Genomic DNA, 13,855 nt, shown 5'->3' with positions numbered 1-13,855 from the left:
CGTGACAGATCGTAAATAACTTAGCTTGATCGATACAATTCATAAAATGAACTTGTACAAAATTAGCCTGTAAGGACATATAGTACACATACATGATCAGTATCTTAGGCCCCAGAATCACTTTGGAGTGCAGATTTCAAAATACTTGCATATGCACAATGAGATATGTTAGGGAAGGGACCATGCCTAACATGAAATTCATTCTTGGCTCATCTACATATAGCCTAACGGCAGTTTTATTTTACTTTTACCAACTTTTTTTTATTTTATTTATTTATTTATTTATTTATTTATTTATTTATTTATTTATTTATTGGAGCTTTGGATCGAACCCAGGGCCTTGTGCTTGCTAGGCAAACGCTCTACCACTGAGCTAAATCCCCAATTCCCACCCCTTTTTTTCTTTTTTTGAGACAGGATTTCTCTGTGTAGTTTTGGTGTCTGTCCTGGATCTCGCTCTGTAGACCAGGCTGGCCTCGAACTCACAATAGATCCGCCTGGCTCTGCCTCCCGAGTGCTGGGATTAAAGGCGTGTGCCACCACCACCCAGCTTATTTTACTTTTAAAAGCTTTGTTTACTTGCTTTGTTTACTTTGTTTTTAAATTATTTTTATTTGTGTGTTTACTTATCTGGTGTATGTGTGTGATATGTGTGTACATATGTGTGCAGGTGTGTGTCCTTGAGGAGGATGTTGGTTGTCCTGTTCTATCCCTCTTTATTCCTTTGAGGTCTATCTTAGTTTCATTTCCTGTAGCTGTGATAAAATACCCTGACAGAGCAGCTTAGGGGAAAAGGCATTATTTGGCTCACAATTCAGGTACAGCCCATCATTGCAGGGAGGTCAAGATAGCAGAAACTTGAAGCAGCTGGTCACCCACAGTACATCCATAGTCAAGAACAGTGAATTGATATATGCATGGTGCTCAGCCCCTTCCCTACGCTTACACAGCCCAGGATCCCTAACGTTCTAATTTCCTTCTGTTGCTGTAATTAAAACACTCTAAGAGAAGCTTGGAGTGAAAAGGGTTTATTCGGCTTACACTTCTAGGTCCCACTACCCATCACTGAGGAAAGTCATGGCAGGGACCATGGAGGAACACTGCTTACTCGCTGTCTCAGCTGGGGTTTCAATTGCTCTGAAGAGACACCATGGCCACGGCAACTCTTATAAAGAAAAACATTTAATTGAGGTGGCAGCTCACAGTTTCAGAGGTTCAGTCCATTATCATCAGGGCAGAGAGTATGTCGGCTGGGAGAACGGCTCGTGCAGGCAGACCTGGTGCTGGAGAATTCTTTATCTTGATCCAAAGGCAACAGGAAGTGAACTGAGACACTGTGTGTTATCCTAGGCATATATGAGACCTCAGAGCCTGCCTCCACAGTGACACACTTCCTCCAACAAGGCCACATGTCCTAATAGTGCCACTCCCTTTGGGGGCCATTTTCTTTCAAACCACCACACTGACTGGCTCTCTGGCTCACACACAGGCTCATGCTTAGGCACCATTTTGTTTTTTTCAAGACAGGGTTTCTCTGTGTAGCTTTGGAGCCTGTCCTGGAACTTGCTTTGTAGACCAGGCTGGCCTTGAACTCACAGAGATCCACCTGCTCCTGCCTCCTGAGTGCTGGGATTAAAGGTGTGCGCCACCACATACCAGCTAAAGCAGCTTTCTTATACAACCCAGGACCACCTGCCAAGGGATGGTGTCCCCCACAATAGGCTGGGCCCTCTTGCATCAACTAAATATCAAGACGATTCCCCAACGACATGTCCACAGGCCAGTCTGATCTAGGCCATTCCTCGGAGACTTTCCTTTCGGGTGACTCTAGGCTGTATCAGGTTGACAAAGCTAAATAGGACATCTTAGCTCACAGTGGGTGGGGCTTCCCACATCAATTAATGTAATTAAAATAATCTCTCACAGACATTCTCAGAGGCCCTGCTCCCAGGTGGTACTAGACTATGTTGAGTCAACAATTAAAACTGCCACAGAGTTTCTCACTGAACCTGGAGGAGGCTGGGAGCCAGCAAACCCCAGTGATCAGCAGGTTTTCACCACCATCCGCTCTGTCCCCTACACACACACACACACACACACACACACACACACACACACACACAAGCCGGCAAACCCCAGTGATGAGCAGGTTTCCACCACCATCCGCTCTGTCCCCTACACACACACACACACACACACACACACACACACACACACACAAGCCAGCAAACCCCAGTGATGAGCAGGTTTTCACCACCATCCGCTCTGTCCCCTACACACACACACACACACACACACACACACACACACACACACACAAGCCAGCAAACCCCAGTGATCAGCAGGTTTCCACCACCATCCGCTCTATCCCCTGCACACACACACACACACACACACACACACACACACACACACACACACACACACGAGAGAGCTGTTGTTTGTATACAGCAGACACTTGTGAGTTTCCCCTTCAGCCGTTTAGATGGGACTAGCTTCACTCACTGGATGGCATGGGCATGTTACCTAGAGCCTGCCAATCAGTATAGCCTGGTCCAACCACAGAACTCAAGCCACGCTGGTAGGACTTGATCCTAGGACCTTTGCTGCACAGTTTGATAGAGGAAAAAAATTTTTTTTTTATTTTCTTCTTTTTAAATGGGGTCTCACTATGTATGTAGCTCAGGCTGGACTCAAATTGATCATCTCCCTGCCTCAACTTCCCGCTTGCTGCCATGCTGGCTAAGAGCTTTCTGCTTCAAGGTCTGTTAAGCTAGCAGGATTTAATCTACATGCTGTTGCACTGTCATTTCAAGGACAGAGCTTGCCTGAGAAAAGCTGAGCCCAAGCGTAACATCTGAGTGACACTATGTAAAACTCCGGTCTAGCTGTGCTGAAGGTCAATCGATGAATCCGTGATAGGCTGCTTTTTCTTTAGTCGGTTTGAGGCAAGTTTCTGTCACTGGACACCCAAGAACCACGATAAACACAGAGATTTCGCTTATCTTCAGTCTTTTGGTTTTTGGACCAGACCCATTTGGAGATTACAAGTTGTACCAATTCAGTTCAACAATTGAGCAATAAGGGTGTTGTGGGGATGCGTGGAGGAAACAGGGACCACGAGATGAAGAGGACAGTCTCTATCCTCAGGTTCCCTGGAAGGGAATATACACAAAGCAACTCTTTTTTGTAGTCAGGCCATGACGTTCACTGGTGGAGCCTGAGCCCAAAGGAAGAGCACAAGGCTGGAGATGCAGCTTAGAGGAAAAGTGCTTGCCTTGCACTCGCAAGGCCTGCCAGGCTCAATACTGCCAAAACCCAGCAACACCAACCAACCCCAAATGAACGGCAGGTGTGGTGACTTACATTTATAGTTCCAGCACCTGGGAGGTGGAGGCAGGAGTTCAGGACCGGCTTCACTATGTAGTGAATTTGAAGGTAGTGTGGGCTAGATGAGACCCTATCTCAAAACAAACAAACAAACAAAAAAAAAAAACAAAAAAAAAAAAAACCAAAACCGGGAGGTAGGAAGAACACGTCTGCTATGGTATTATCTAGATGTGTGTTAGAGAGTGTTTTAATTATGAAAGAATTTGCATTTCATAGTGTTCTCTGGCCTGGGTTCTGAAAGCCACTCTCAGGATTCCTACTTCAATTAGATTGTAATCACACTCAGCTAGTGTATTCCAGTGTTACCTGTGCAGAATGAGACGGGTTTCCGGTCAGCTTAGTGTATGCGCAGGCCTGCAGTGTGAATACCTGAGCAGTCTTCCGCCAGGAGCAGGGCACCCAGTGGGTGCAGGCAGAGACCCTGCCCCTTGCCTGCCTAGGGAGACCATGGAACTCGGCTGTGGCTCTGTCCTATCATCAGAGGGTGTGTGGTTCCAGATGGACAAGGTGCGGCTTTCATGTTGACCTTGCTTGCTTTTGAGGGCTGCGGGAGTACCAAGCCTTTCTCCCCTAGAGCGCTGACACAGGGTGCCTGTGTCTCTACTGCCTCAACTGCCCAGGAGCAAATCTGAAGCCACTCACTCCGCATGCCAGGGGAGTTCTTCGCCAGCTGTGTGTGTCACTTTCCTCCGGGCTGTGATCAAATACCTGACCACGAGCAGCTGAAGGAGGAAGGGATTACTTCCGGTCATGGTTGGAGAGGGTGGACTCCATCCTGGCAGAGAAGGCTTGGCAGGAGGCAGCTCAGGATAGTGTGAGTGTGAGGAAGCTGTTGGCTCCATGGCACAGGCCAGGAAGCAGAGGGAAATCTGGCTAGGGAGGGAAGACAGCCCATAAGGCCTGCCTCAGCAACTCTCTGCCTCCAGCGAGACCTTCCCCTAAAAATCCCATAACCTTCTAAAACAGGGTCAGTCTCTTGATCAAGGAAAAGCAGTTTTGTGGAGATATTTCTATTCAATTAAATTACATTTAAAGTTTACAGCTCAGGCCTAGGGGGGCATAGCTCCATTCAACATGTGCCTAGCTAGAGTGTATGAGGCTCCAATTCCCTCTCTAGTGACAACAACAAACTTAAAATGTAAGGTGTACGATCTGATGCTGTTGGTAGCTTTTCTGTGGTATGTAGGGTGATGGCTGATCCTGGTTGTCAACTCAACACACCAAGGAAGAGGGAACCCCAACTGAGAAATTGCCTCCATCAGATTGGCCTGTAGGCACAATCTGTGAGGCATTTCCTTGATGGCTGATTCACTGTGAGAGGGCCCAGCCCACTGTGGGTGGTAACATCCCTAGGCAAGTGGGCCTAGGCTGTATAAGAAAGGTAGTTTGAACATGAGCCTGGAAGCAAGCCAACAAATAGTGTTTCTCCAGGGTCTCCACTTCAGTTCCTGCTTCAATTTCCCTCAATGACAGACTGTAATCTCTAACCAAATAAACCTCTACATCCCCCATACTGTGGTGTATTATTACAGCCACAGAAGGCAAACTAGGACAGTAGGTATATATAATTTCTCTCCTTTCTTTCTATCTCTCTTTTCTTTTTCTTTTTTTTTTTTTTTTTTTGTCTTTCAAGATGGTTTCTCTGTGTAGCCCTGGCTGTCCTGGAACTCACTCTGTAGACCAGTCTGGCTTTCAACTCAGAGATCCGCCTGCCTCTGCCTCCCAAGTGCTGGGATTTAAGGTGTGTGCCACCACTGCTACAACTTTATATTATTTTCAACCTTCGACAACAACAACAAAAAAAACCTCACACCCATTAGCAGCCATTTCTCCGTTCTCTGCAGCCACGCACAAGCACCCATCTGCTTTTTGTCTGTTTAGACTTGGCTGCTTTTGAACACTGCTCATCAATGGAGTCATTTGGGAAGTGGTCTTGGATGTGTATAGTGCTGTATCTGTAAGGCCCACAGGCTGAATGAAGTAGGAGGGTCACAAGTCCAAGTTTGTCCTGAACTACAAGACCCTGTCTCAAAAAAGCCACAAGGTAAATAAATTAAAGAAAAAATGGGTGACCTTTTGTGACTTGCTTCTTTCCCTAAGCATAGTATTTCAAGGCTCATTTGAGTTGTGACATGTACAGCTGTTGTTACCGCGAGACCACGCTTTGCTTCCTCTCATCATTGGAAGGGCATTTGGATGGTTCCCCCCTTTTGCTTGTCTTGAGTATAGCTGCTATGAATATTCACGTATAAGCTTTTGTGTGGATTCGTGTTTTTCACACACACACACACACACACACACACACACACACACGAATGGAACTTCTGGTTCACACAGCAACTATAAATTTTTGAGGAATTGCCAAACTCTTTTGCAAAGAAGCTGTACCCATCTTCGTTAATGCCAATGTTTGGGGATTCCCGTTTCACCAGATCTTTACTGAAAGTTGTATTGTCCACGTATCTCTTTAATCTTAGCCATCATAATGTGTTTTAAATGGTATCTAATTGTGGTTTTGATATGCATTTTTCTTTTAGAAAAAATTTATTTTTATTCTGTGTATGAATTTTTTGTCTGTCTGTATGTCTGTGTACCACATGCATGACTGTGGCCTCAGAGGCCAGAAGAGAGCGTCTGATCTTCACTGGAATTACAGATGTTTGTGAGCCACCAAGGGGTGCTGGGAATCAAACCAGAGTGCCCAGGAAGAGCAACCACTTTTTTTTTTTCCAAGACAAGGTTTCTCTGTGTAACAGCCCTAGCTGTTCTGGAACTTGATTTGTAGACCAGGCTGGCCTCAAACTCACAGAGATCCTCTTGCCTCTGCCTCCTGAGTGCTGGGATTAAGGTATGCGCCACCATTGCCCAGCTTCATCCTTAACCTCTCTCCAAATTAATTTTTGAGACAAGAGAGTGTGGTGGCCTATTGTCGAGGCCTACTGTCCTTTTCTGATGGCGCCAGTCCATCTGGGTTTTGTTCTTGTTGTTTTTAATCCTTTCTGCATTTCCCCCTTCTTTGCACTGGGACTTGAACCTATGGTTTTCCCCTTGCTGTTGAAGTAGCATCTGAGAAACCATCACCCAGCCCTGGGTCATAGGGAGTGACCCCTTTGTTTTCATCTAGACTCCCATGCTTTTAGCTTTTATTTCTAGATTCTTTGATTCATTTTGGATTAATTTTTATCTATGATGTGATACGGGAACTCAACTTCATTCTTTTGCATGAGGAAATCCAATTATCCTTCTGTTGTTTGTTGAAAAGGCTGCCCATTCCCCCACTGAATTGTCTTGGCTCCTTTGTGGACGCTCAATTGACCACAAACAACAGGGCTTTCTTCCCGGCATTCAGCTCCTGGTGTAGTTTTAATTACCTTGTACTTCTTTCATTTTGAGTTCTATGTGTAAAGCTTATTTTAGTTTTGCTGTGTGTGAGTTGTCTGATTGCTTTTGCCAAATTTTTAACAGGATGTCTGCAGATCGTTTTTCCTCCTGAGCTTTCAAAGGTTTTCAAATATTAGAAAAATCCATCCTTTGTGACTCAAAGTTCAAGTGGTGTCTTCCTGTTGGTCACTTATCTTTTGATTTGGATTGTGATGTGTTTTAGTCATGTGAAAAGTTTTTATTTATTTTTTGTAATCAAGTGAATCAATTTTTTGCTATACCTTGTTTTGAGGCATATTTTAACAGCACTTCCTGCACCCAAGCTGCAGAACAATTCAGCCATCCTTTCAAAGTATAGCCCTTGCCAGACATCTAGCTTTATATTTTATTTTGTGACTAAAGCTGTAATCCGATGGGAAGTTATCCTTGTTTGTGAGGTTAGGAGAGAATCTAATTTTAATTTTTTTCAAGTGGTTTTCCATTTATCCTAATATTATTAAAAATTTCACCTTTGGCTCAATCTCTGGTAGATGAATCATACTCTAGTGGGTGGCCCTATCCCATGACTATGAGAGCAGCACAAATCAGAGTTAGTGCTATAAAAAGGTAAGAAGACAGGAAGTTGGGAAGCGGAAAGAGTGGATCTGGAAGGAGAAGTGGGGTATGAATATGATCAAAATACATCGTATGCATGTATGAAATTCTCAAAAATTAGAGAAATTATATTTTAAATGCCACCTTTAGGCTAGGAATATAGCTCAGTAGTAGAATATAATATGTACAGGACTCCAGGTTTGTTAATCCCACTGGGCAAGAATAAGACCACTACTACAATTTTTGAGCCAAATTTGAAGCAAGCGTTATTAAATACCGGCCAGGTCCATATCCAGGATTCCCAGAGTATGGCACCAAATTACATTAGTCAGGGGCTTTATAAAGGCAAAACCCACGAGGCTACATACTTTCTGCCATTGTCCAATCAGGGCAAGCATACATCTTGATGTACTTCTTGCCTAGGTACCTCCCACCTACAAGATGTGATCAAGCACATCTTGTACATTTGGGGCAACCAAGCCTGTTTACAGAGCAAAAACGCAGGGCTTATTATCTTCCATGAACAGCCTCCAGCATTCCAGAAAGTTATCTGTCCTTGGGCAAATGGGGTTTACAGCTTAGAGGCAGTTTTGTTTAATGGATCTCTTTTTTTGTTTGTTTGTTTTTCGAGACAGGGTTTCTCTATGTAGCTTTGCGCCTTTCCTGGAACTTGCTTTGTAGACCAGGCTGGCTTCGAACTCACAGAGATCCGCCTGGCTCTGCCTCCCGAGTGCTGGGATTAAAGGCGTGCACCACTACCGCCCAGCTGTTTAATAGATCTCTTAAGCACAGTAATTTAAAACATAATGTTAGCTCTCACAGATTCCATCCCCAGCATCACCATACACACACACACACACACACACAGAGTTCCAGCTGGACCTGGACCTGATAGCTCACACCTGTAATACCAGCACCTAGGAGGCTGAGGGAGGTGATTGACTGGGAGTTTGAGGATAGCCTGGGATACCAAGTGAGACTGAAAGACAAAGCAAAACACAAAGTTCCATTTTTATGATTTACAGCGCAATGTCAATCTACCCACTGCATTAAAAATGTTGGTGAAAATATTTGTGAATATCATTTGTAGAGGACTTACTGAGAATACACAGAGAACTGGTACGGGATCGTGTTAATCTCAGCATTGGGGAGGTAGAGGCAGGCATAGCTCTGTAGTTCCAGGCCAGCCAGGGAATTTCCTTTTTTTTTTTTTTTTTTCAAGACAGGGTTTCTCTTATGTAGCCCTGGCTGTCCCGGAGTTTTCTTTGTAGACCAGGCTGGCCTTGGACTCACAGAGATCTGCCTGTCTCTGCCTCCCCAGTGCTGGGATTAAAGGCATGCACTACCACCACCCAGCTGAGAAACCCACCTTGAAAAAAACAAAAAACAAAGTAGTTGATCTCCTTTCTTTAAGGCTTTCCCATACATCCCACTCCACTGCTCTTCCCTCTTTCCCTTACCCTCTCCCCTCCCTCTCCCCCTCCCCTGTGTGTGACACAGTTTTCTCAATTTTTGTGCTTAGCTTAACTTTCTAATAATTTTTTATTTTGTTTTATGTTTATGGATGTTTTGCCTACATGTATGTTTATGCACCATGGGCATATCTGGTGCTCACAAAGGCCAGAAGAAGGAGTTTAATCCCCTAGAACTGGAGTTACATTGTAAGCCACCATGTGGGTGCTGGGAATCATGTTCGGTCCCCTAGAAAAGCAGCTGGTGATCTTCCCAAGCCATCTATCCAGCCCTCTAGCTTAACTTTTCTTGTTTAATTGCATTAGCTTATATCTCCAGCACAATGCTAAGTAGTAGCGGAGGTGAGTGTGTTCTTGCTTTGTTCCTGGGCTGTAATGTTTGGGGACTATAATTTATGTTAAGGAATTATTGTATATACCATTTTTTGTTAGCTTTAGGTGTTAGTGTCTACCTGGTTAATAATAAGAATTTGGTCTAGGGCAGCCAGATCTACATAGTGAGACCCTTGTCTGGAAAAAAAAAAAGAGAATTTGGAAATTTACCCTTGTTTACTCTATTCTGGAACACTTTATGTAGCAATATGACTTTTAGTGACTAGACACAATCCTCCTGTGAAGCTGAGTATGGTAGTGTGGTGTCTGCTGCCATGGGGAGTCCCTCAGTACTGATACTGTTCCTATCAGTCCTTTGATGTTGATTTAACTTTTCATCTTCGGTAAGGTCAAATTTTGTCAACTGTATTTTCCTAAGACATTCATTCCATTACATTTGTCCCCCACCCTGGGGGTTTCTTTTATCATTCCATTAGGTTTTCACCAATGTTGTGCAGGCTGACAGTATTGGGGCATGGATCTATAGGGTGGTGGTGATCTGCTCAAAGGGTCAAGGCCTCCTGGATGAGACTTGTAACCTTATATAAAAAAAAAAGACCCATGGGCAAATGTGGTGCCACGTGCCTATAATTCCTATACTTGTGAGACAGAAGCAGGAGAAACTCTGAAAGTTCAAGGCCAGCCTGGTGTACATAGCCAGGTCAAGGTGTCATCTATGAACCGGAAAGTGGTCCCACTCTACTCTGAATTCATAACTGCTAGCATCTGTAAACTCTCCAGGTTCAGTATTTTGTTACAATATCCAAATGGACCAAGATAAAGTCGGTGTGTAATGAAGTCACCTTTTTGGCTTCCTCAACAATAAGAGCTTCTTCCCTGAACATTTCCTATTCCATATATTTGTACTTTATCCTCCACCACATGCACACTTTTAAAGTTGAATTATTTAGTAGATTGTCTATTTTATAATATTCAAAGAACCCGAATTTTGATTTATTTTGGTCCACTGGGTTTTTTTCAGTTCTCCACTTTTACCTTCCCTTTTTATCTTTATTGTTTTGTTTATACTTTCTTTTCTTTTCTTTATAGCTTGAGAAGTCAATTAATTAAAATTCAGTTCACTTTAATTTTGATCACTGCATGCTTTGGGGCCACGCATTTTCCTTGGGTGTGCAGATGTTCTTGGGCTAGCTCATGGATTCCAATGTGCAGCAGCCCTGTGCTGTCTGAAAGTCTCACTACACAGGGATTGTGAGGTGCACCGTTTTCAAATTTTCTGACTGAAAAATACACCAGCGATCACATGTTTGAATCTCAGGTCTGAAGTCGGCTTGTCTGATACATGGGAAGGGACATGTTTAGCTTTGACAGTAGAGGGCACTGTCTCCTTTGCTCACTTTCTAGCTCCCTGGATCCCGAAGCAAAGGTGGTTCTCTGGTGCCAAGTTCCTGGACGTGGACAGCTTTTCCAGAGCCTGCCTCGTGGTTGAGAGAACTTCTTCGGTAAGCAGTCCATGCGGCTGCTCCAGCCCCGGCTCTGCAGTGATGGCTGCTTCTCCCTTGCTCAGAAGCAACACCATGAGCAACCAGCTGCTTGGCGTCATCTCATAACCAAAAGACTCATTCCAGTGAGGCCTATCCTACCAACAGCTGCTCCATATTCACAAGGCAAATCTCCAGCCAATCCCAGGGGATGATTTCCAGCAACTTCCACTAATGTAGCACACCAGGAACTTACTTCTCTGCTGCTCACCAAGCCATGTTCTCTTTAAGGTCTGGCTCTCCTTACAGGGGCTCCTTGTCATGCTGGCTTAGACTGACAGAGTGACTGCTTATTCTCTGCCATTCCTGTTATTTGGAGGTCCCTTTGTCTTCCATAAAGTCAAAACATTGAGGAGGAGGCAGGAGAGGGTGCAGGAGCTAGCCAGAACAAAGAAAGAGATTCAGCGAGTGTTCTTTGAATAGAGGACAGGGGCTTGACCATGGCTTGAGTGTGTGTGGGAAAGGACAGAGATGGAGAAATGGCCTGCAACTTGTAGATTTAGGGCTTATGGAAATGAACGGACGGCAAAGAGAAAAACGTCCCAAACAAAACACAGCTTGGCATGGAGGGCGAGAACTAAAGTTTGTTCTGGACAAAAAGTCCATCTGTGGACCAAACTCCAGTAGGAAATGCCTGCTGTGCGGGTTAAAAACAGTGGTTCCCGGGATCCACTCCAGACCAACTGAATCAGAACCTCTGGGAAAAAAGATTGTCACAGGCTGCCCACGAAACTGACTCCATTCCAAGGCTTGCCACTATGGCACCTCATTCTCTCTTCCCTTCTTCCCTTCTCTCCTCCCCTCCCCCATTCTTGCTCCCTGGAAATGGCTGAGTAAAGATGGCAATGGGGACATAGCAATCTTAAACATATCACAACACAGATGCCCCAAATAACTCGAGGCAAAGATGATTAGAAGAAGCGAGTTCCACCACATTGCAATATCCATGACCAAAATGCAAAACCAATTGTATTTCTGTACATTTGCCATGAATGATCTGTACAAAAAGATGATAGATCCATTTATTGCAGCATGGCAAAAGGAGCTTTAGAAATCAACTTAACAAAAGTCAAGACTTGACATGGAAAACTACAGCTATGGAGAAGAACTTAAGACACAAGTAAGTGGGAAAATATCCACACTCCAAACTGAAGGCTTGACTCTGTCAGAATGGCAGTACTCGGGTACTCGTCATCTACAGAGTCAACACATTTCCCATCAAAATCCCAGCTGCTGTTTTTCCAGAAATGGGCAAGCCGATCTTAAAATTCATACAGAAATCCAAGGCACCCAGAATAAACAAAACAATCTTGGAAAAGAACAACAAGCCATGTGCAGTTGCAAATATAAGTAGTTCCAGCCCCTCTGGAGGCTGGGGTGTGGGTGTGATTTGAGCCTGGGAATTTGAGTTTAGCCTGAGAAACATAATGAAACTGGGAGACTCTAGGCCGGGCAGTGGTGGCACACACCTTTAATCCCAGCACTTGGGAGGCAGAACCAGGTGAATCTCTGTGAGTTTGAGACCAGCCTGGTCTACAGAGCGAGAGTCAGGCAGGACAGGCACCAAAACTACACAGAGAAATCCTGTCTCAAGAAACCAAAAAAAAAAAAAAAAAAAAAAGAAAGAAAGAAAGAAACTGAGAGACTCCCATCCCATCTTAGAAAAAAAATAAAACAAGAAAACTAAAGGAAAAAAAATGAAAAGGAACGAAGTCAAAACTTACTGTAAAGCTACAGTAGTCAAGTTCATTATACTTGAATAATTATGGCATAAAGACCAATGACTTCAAACTGAGAGCCCTGGGCTGGCTGTGGGCTACATGGTAAGATGGTGTCTCAAAACAGCAGCAATACAGAGTCCAGAAATTAAACTTGAAGACATATGGCCATGGATTTAATTTTTTAACATTTGATTACTTTAAAAATGGTAGGGGAGTATATATTGTATATGTAGTTATTAGTGTGGGTGTATGCCTGTGTGCATTGCTTGTGTGTGCATGTGTGTGCATGTGAAGAACAGAGGTTGACCCTGGGTGCCTTCCCTCCTCTGGCCGTTATAGGCACTCACACATGTACCCACACAAATAAAACCCAAGGTGGATACTCCTTAAGGAATAACAACCAAAATTGTTTTCTAGTCTCCACAGACACTCATATACATATGCATGTCCGCTCATGCGTGTGCACGCACACACACATTTGGGCATGATAATCCATGCCATTAATCCCAGCCCTCAAGAGGCAGAGTTAGGCATATCTGTGTGAGGTCAGCCAAAGCTACCCAGTGAGACTCCATCTCAAAAAAAAAAAGTATATATACCAGTCATTTATCTACAAAGAATCATGTACTCACAGAGATATAAATGTATATATGTGTTTCTTGGGTGTTAGATGGACTGGGCCAGGCAATGATTTCAGATAGGTGATGTTAGATATGAAGTAAATGGAAGGGTTAATAAAGTGCCCCTACAGAGCCTGGAGCATTATTATTGGCCCAGTTTTACAGGCAAGAAATCTGGGCTCTACAGAAAGTTAAAGTCATACAGGGAGTACAAGATGGAAGCCAGATTCCAACCCAGGAAGTTAATAGCAGAGCTGGGGCCGTGTTACGGCTACATGACTCCGCTCCTGGGAACATGTGTCTCTGTTCTAAGATGCAGGCAGGATGGCGAGGAAGCATTGCTAAGAATCTTTCCACAAGATTGCTCTCTCTTGCTGGCGCCAGTGTGCTGCTCAGCAGAAAGCCCTCAGCACTTGGGTGCCTACCATCTGTTTAATAGACAGCGTAGAAATCTTGGTTGCTGTAATTTCTCGAGTGAAATTCAGGACAAAGCAATCTCTTTGCAAATACTCAGGCAGCCTCTCTCCTTCAGGGAAGAGATAAAGTGACAAGTGTCTGACAACGCGAACATTTCAGCGGGGAATGATCAGATAGATGGCTTTGTGACACAGGCCCTGACAGAAAAGCAATCTTTGAAAATCCATAAAACATTTAACCGTTTACAGCTTTGTGCGTGTGTGTGTGTGTGTGTGTGTGTGTGTGTGTGTGCGCGCGCGCGCGCGTGCGCGCGCTCAGGACTACAGTGAGGGTAAAGCTAATTTCTTCAGCGTTAAGTCCAAAATAGTGGACTTCTATTTCTGTGC

General features: G+C 44.3%; 1 non-coding gene across 1 annotated transcript; it reads right to left on the bottom strand.

The window, feature by feature from the left end:
- Positions 1–311: 311 nt before the first annotated feature.
- On the bottom strand, positions 312–386 carry Trnaa-agc. Its single transcript has one exon. It is a non-coding gene; the product is annotated as a tRNA-Ala (tRNA).
- Positions 387–13,855: the final 13,469 nt, after the last annotated feature.

The sequence above is a fragment of the Peromyscus leucopus genome, chromosome 8b, assembly GCF_004664715.2.
Source record: "Peromyscus leucopus breed LL Stock chromosome 8b, UCI_PerLeu_2.1, whole genome shotgun sequence".
Taxonomy (NCBI): domain Eukaryota; kingdom Metazoa; phylum Chordata; class Mammalia; order Rodentia; family Cricetidae; genus Peromyscus; species Peromyscus leucopus.
The sequence above is the reverse complement of the archived record's forward strand: the minus strand, read 5'-3'. Positions and strand labels throughout refer to the sequence as shown.